Source organism: Sturnus vulgaris, chromosome Z, assembly GCF_052056855.1.
Source record: "Sturnus vulgaris isolate bStuVul1 chromosome Z, bStuVul1.hap1, whole genome shotgun sequence".
Taxonomy (NCBI): domain Eukaryota; kingdom Metazoa; phylum Chordata; class Aves; order Passeriformes; family Sturnidae; genus Sturnus; species Sturnus vulgaris.
This window is the reverse complement of record NC_142283.1, coordinates 44,170,593-44,177,026: the sequence shown is the minus strand read 5'-3', so window position 1 is coordinate 44,177,026 and position 6,434 is coordinate 44,170,593.

Here is a 6,434-nt window from a genome sequence, read left to right as displayed (position 1 = left end):
AAAGTTCTGAATTTATGGTTGCCCATGAATTTCAAAGTTGGAGACAAATACAGTATAGCCTTAAAAGATATCATTGTAAAAATGTAATCAGTAGAAATGTAGAGAGATTACTGATAAACCATCACAGAAAAAAATGAATTATGTTCTACATATGTATAAATAATAGGAATAGAACTGAATTTCAAATATTAATAGATTATTGCTGTCAATAAACAAGGGTATCAATCTCATGTACTTACTATAAATAATATCCATTAGGTCTTTCTTTCTCAAGCACATAAATCCATACAATCTGAGCATGTATCAGTTTTTAAATCCATAAATATATTATGTAGCAGTTCTCTTTGAGGAGATAATGCTTTGTTCAATATTATGTTAAAATGTCTCAAATGAAGTAAATGGGCTTCTAGAGTCTTATTTATGGAGACTCAAGAGAGCAGAACATAAAACATCCAAGTAAAAAAAGTTACAAACTCAGAGAGCACAGCACCATATTCTTCTAACCAAATTGAGAAACTGGCTGAGTTTCTAGATTCATGCAACTCACTGTGTCTGAGAGGATTCTGACTATGCCAGAAACTTTAGCCTGCCAGAAAAAAAGAAAAATATAAAAATGTTACCTTAAGAAAAATAATTTTTTACCTTTTCCTTTGGTATTTTTTTGCTATATCCTGGTAGCTGATATAGAAAGACCAGATGAAGATGGCATAGATTTAATTTTATATTCACATAGGAATTAGGGCTTCTTCCCCCTCCAAAGTGACAGGATGATAGCTCAGCTGAAGTGCATCTACACCAATGCACACAGCATGGACAACAAACAGGAGGAGATGGAAGTCATTGCCATCATGGGAACAGGGTAGCACAACTGAAGTGCTGCAGTAATGCTTCAGAGGAGATAGACAATGTCTGAGAATTGGGAGGGTAGCCGTGTTTTTCAGAGAGGGTTTTGATATTCTAAAGTTTAATGACAGTAATAGTAAGCTCTAATGTTTATGGGTAAGGATCAGAGGGAAGGCCAACAAAGCAGATATCCCAGTGGGAGTCTGTTAGAGACCATCCAACTAGAATGAAGAGGTAGATGAAATATTCTGTAAACAGGTAGGAGAAGTCCTGTGGTTGCTGGCCCTTGTTCTTGTGGGGGACTTCAAGTCACCAGATCTCTGCCAGAAACAAACAGAAACAACAGATTGCAGAGGAAGTGGTCCAGAAGGTTCCTGGAGTATGTGGAAGATAACTTTCTGATGCAGCTTGTGAGTGAGCCAGCCAGGTAAGGTGCTCCTCTAGACCTGCTGTTGTAACTAGACTGGTGGGTGACGTGGTGGCCAGCTTAGGACAACAACCGAAAAAGATAGTTTTTGACTCTCAGAGAAGGCGAAAGGTCAGCAAAGCCACTGCCTTGGACTTCTGGAGAGCATACTTTGGCCTGTTCAGGATCGTAGCTGAAAGAATCCTTTGGAGGCAGTCCTTAATAACAAAGGGTTCCAGGAAGATTGGACATTCTTCAAAAAGAAAATCTTACAGGCGTAAGAATACACTTGTCCCCATGTGCTGACAGACGAGATGGTCGGGAAGAAAACTGGCTTAAAAGAATAGGGAAGTTTTAAAGGAACTTGGGGAAAAAAGGTGATTTACTAGCTTTGGAAGAAGGGGCAGGAACTCAGGAGAACTACAAGGAAATTGTTAGGTTATGCAGAGAGCAAGTTAGAAGGTAAAAGCCCAGGTAGAAATTGATTTGGCCAGTGCTGTAAGAGATTACAAAAAATGTTTTTACAAATTCATTATAAGGGAAGGAGGACCAAGGAGAATTTCAATCCTTTATTGGACCCTGGGGGAAGCATTGCAGCAAAGAATGAGGAAAAGATGGCATACTTATTGCCTTCTTTGTAACAGTCTTTAATAGTCAGTTCAGTTATCCTCAGGGTACTCAGTCCTCCGAGCTGGAAGATAGAAACCAGGGGCAGAATGAATTCCCCATAATCCAGGAAGACACAGTTAGTAACTTGCTGCTTTACTTAGATGCGCACAAGTCTATGGGGCCAGATGGGATCCACCTTAGGGTACAGAGGAAGCCATCAGAAGACTTCACCAAGCCATTTTCAATCATTTACTAGCAGCAATAGCTAATGAGGAAGGTCTTGGGTAACTGGAAGTTAGCAAATGTAATATCCTTCTATAAGAAGTGACAGAATAAGAATGCAGGGAACTGTAGGCCTATAGGCATGACTCCAACCTAGGGAAGGTCATAGAGCTGGTCATCCTGAGTGCCGTCACATAGCACATGCAAGCCAACGAGGAAATCAGGCCCAGTCAGCAGGAATTTGTGAAAGGCAGGTCCTGCTTGACCAACCTGGTCTCCTTTTATGACAAGTGACCTGCTCAGTGGATGTGTAAAATATTGTGGACGTTGTCTGCCTGGACTTTACTAAAGCCTTTTGTCGTGGGAATGCTATTCCCCAATTTAGTATTCCTAAACCACACACTGCCTTAAAACCACGCACTGCTTCCCCTTCCTGCCCACCCCCTCAGCTGGAGGCACCAAAGGCAGACATCATAGGTTGAGATTAGAGCAATTTATTAGAAAAAGCAATGTGATAAGAAAACAAACAGCAACATCAACAATATTAATGAAAAAATGTATAGGAAAAGATAGGATTAACATGGAAAACCTGCAACAGTAACCAATTACCAGATGGCTTCCCCCACTAATTTTTCCTACCAGAAGGAGCCCCTTCTCCCCAGAAGAGTGTCTTTTCTCCCCACCCTGATAGTGATATGAGGTAGTATAGAATAACCTGCCTCCTGGTGTGGACACATGGTTAGAGATCTAGGAAAATTACAGGAAAATCATTCCCAGGCTGGGGCTTCTCCTGGTTCTCTCACAGATCCGTTCCCAAGCTGATAGCTTGTTCAGCTCCAGTAGGGAGACATTCTCCTGGGATGATAATTTGGTCAAATAGAATGGAATTAATAAAATAGATTAACACCTGGTGCCAACCGTGGGACCCATTCTGAAAGACTGTTCCAGAGGTGTTTTCTCAATTATCCAATGAGCTACTGTCTTGTCTTAGCTCTGTGGAACATGCTATAAGTACAGATCGTGCTCTCAATAAAATGCCTTCTTTCCCTATGGAAGTCTGTGTGTGTTGCTCTCATTGCTCTCTCTCTAGCTCAGTAACTGGTTACTGCAAAAATTAATCATGTCCTGGTCAGACTCAGGACACCTCTGACAGCATTCTTGTGGAGAAAGTGGCTGTTCATGTTTTAGATAGGTATAATCTTTGATGAGTTAGAGCAGAAGGAAATGGCCTCTTGCCATGTGCTGCGGGAGGTTTAGATTGGATATTAGGAAATATTTCTTCAAGGAAAGAGTTGTTGAGTTTTTGAATAGGCTGTTCAGGGACATGGTTGAGCCACAATTTCTTCAGGTATTTAAAATATGTATAGACGTGGCACTCGAACATGGTTTAGTGGTGGATTTGGCAACACTACAACAGTTTGACTCTCTAATATTAAGGACTTTTCCAAGCTGTATGATTCTATGATTCTGTAAATCAGTAGCTGAGCTGGAATGAAGATGCATTTTCACTGTTAACGCTTGGTGATGTGTGAGTAGTAGAGATTACACCAGTTCTGGTGTAAATGTGACTTTAAGATATACGTTACCCATGACACACTGAGGGGAGCTAGGAAATGAGTTGAGCACAGCAAAAGATTCTAATGCAAAACTCAAAGGATTTTCTAAACAGTCCATTTCTTTATGTAGGTTTATATAATACAGGCTCTCTTTGACTGCTTTCACTCATAATAGATAAGAAATACATAGTAATTATGCACTTCCTTTCCAGTATATGTGAATATTACATCAGGTATTTAGCTTTCTGAAACAATAACATCAGGATTTCCGGCAAAGGAGTTGGTCAAATCCAGGCTCCCATTGAAAGGCCTGCAGCAGTTTTTGAGAACTTACTGACAGGTTATGCAGTTACATGTTTCTCTGGACAAATGCTACCACGTTTGTGGTTATGTTTGGCTATGTGGCAAACAAAAAAAAATCTATTTAAATAAGGATTGTTTTTCTACCAGCTTTGTTGTTCCCTGCTCTGATTTGCTGCATATTTGCTTATGCTGGAAAACAACAAGGGGTAGCCTTGGAACAAAACTAGAAAGCAGATATCTGGAGTGGGGAAGAAGGAGGAAACTAGTCACCTAAGGTGGTTTTCTCACTTCAGCTAGATATGTAATCCTGATTTAAGAGCTGGGAGAACATATAAGAACACAACTTCATTGCTGGGACCATCTCCAGAATGACCAACAGTGCTGCAAGGGACCTAATTTTTCATTTGCCTCCCCTAATAATTTCATAATGACCCTAAACAGGCTATTGACTGTTCCTATGTGCCATACTAACCATATATAAAAGGTGCTGTTGTTATAATGATAAAAGCTCATAGTAATGTAGAATCATAAAATAGTTTGGGTTGGAAGGGACCTTTAAAGATCCAACTTCAACATATTTCACTAAACCATGTTGTTCAAAGTCTCATACAGCTTGACCTTGAACATTTCCAGGGATGACATATCCACAGTTACTCTGGGCAACCTGTTCCAGTGTCTCACAACATTCATCATAAAAAAAATTCTTCCTTATATCTAATCTAAGCCTACCTCCTTAATCTTAAAGCCATACGTCATTGTCCTGTCATTACAAGCAGGCCTTAGTAAAAATTCTCTATCTTTCTTATAAGCACTCTTATTGAAAAACTTCAGCAATGGGAGGGATTTCATCTCCCACCCCAGGCTCCATCTAAAGACTTGAGGGCTTGAGAGATGGGTGGAAAAGAGATTATCATTGAAAACTGGGGAAAAATATTTTTGAGTACGAATCATATTTGAGTTTACAATGAGGGTTTTTTCTAACCTGGTGTTAGAACTGGAGCAGTGAAGTCCCCTACACGCCTGGCCTGGGTCCCCTGGGGGCTGGACAGAGCATTCATGGGGAGCCCCCAAGCTCCCAGCAGCTGATGGAGGGGAAATTGTCCCCTGCACAGTGTTCATGTCAGTTGTCACCTTGTCTCCCATCTTATTTTTCAAGGAGGTTATATTTTCTTTGATCATCCTGTTTAGGCCAATGTGCTTGTAGAAGCCCTTCCTAATAATTTTTTTCACATCAACTGCTAAATCCAGCTCCAGCTGTGCTGATGTGATCCAGTCCGTATACATCCAGGGATCATCCTGGTATTATTCCCAGCATATGTGCCACTGATTCCACTGCATGTGCATTTCTTTCTTATACTTTGATTAGGAGGGTCTTTCTGACCCATGCCAGTCTCCTGCCCTCCTTACCCAATTTCTTATGCATGGGATAGAGGGCATTTTTACTCTAAGGAAAGGTTCTTAAAGATTTGTCTGCTGTGTTTGCTCCGCTTGTCATCCTTCACCCGAGGGAAGGTTCCCAAAGGGTCCCGTTCACTAATTTGTAAACCAATGGTTTGTATCAAGTTTGTATCAAGCAAAGATATAATTCACTGCAAGTTTGGATAACGTGAATAAGACACGGTTTTGCAGAGAAAACTATGGGCAATCCTGATCAGATAGTCCATTTTTACTGCCTTGAGATATGAGATTTCTTGCAGTCATTCTACATTCTGTGGACACGATGTAAATTTCACCGAGCTTCAGCAATGGTGACAAGATATCTGACTGGAAAATTTCTCAGTGGGCTGCTGCAAGCATATAATTGACCATTTAACCCCTGGATCATATCCTAGTTGTGATACAATTTTGATGATGCTGGATTCCTTCAGGAGCTTACGTGGTTTTTCTCTGCCTTACATAAATCCATGAAATTTACTGATGCCACATAGGATGAATTCTGATTACTTTTTTAGTTGTCACATTGCTTGTTGCTCACCATATACACTTCGACCTTTAAATCATGCTCATGAATCGGGTGGTGACATAAGAGTAAAGAAATTATCAAAAAATATTCTTAATGAATTTTAAAATTCTGGTTTCTACATTCAATCAGTCAAAGCGATAGTGTATCTTGGGAGCTAATGGGAATGTTGGTATCTATTGAAGTCTTGCAGAAACAAAATCCTGGGTTTATTCTCATTAGCAGTTACTAGTTGACTTCATCAGCTAGGTGCTAAAATAAACAAAGAAACAAACAAAACGCTGGTAGGGCTCCTTCACTTATTTTGGACCTCTGAAAAGGCTTGAAGCACACACAAGGACTGTATATTACTTCCATAGCACAGAGGATGCTTACCATGTGGAACAGAAAACATGGAGAATTATTTGCTTCATAAGAAACCAGAATCAGCCTGTGCTGTCTAAAATGGGAGAGGAATTATAATGAGAAATGAGGGGTAGTGAAGATCTCTGGTGCTGAGTTCCACTAATAGAGTTGTAAAGCTGTCACTTGGCAT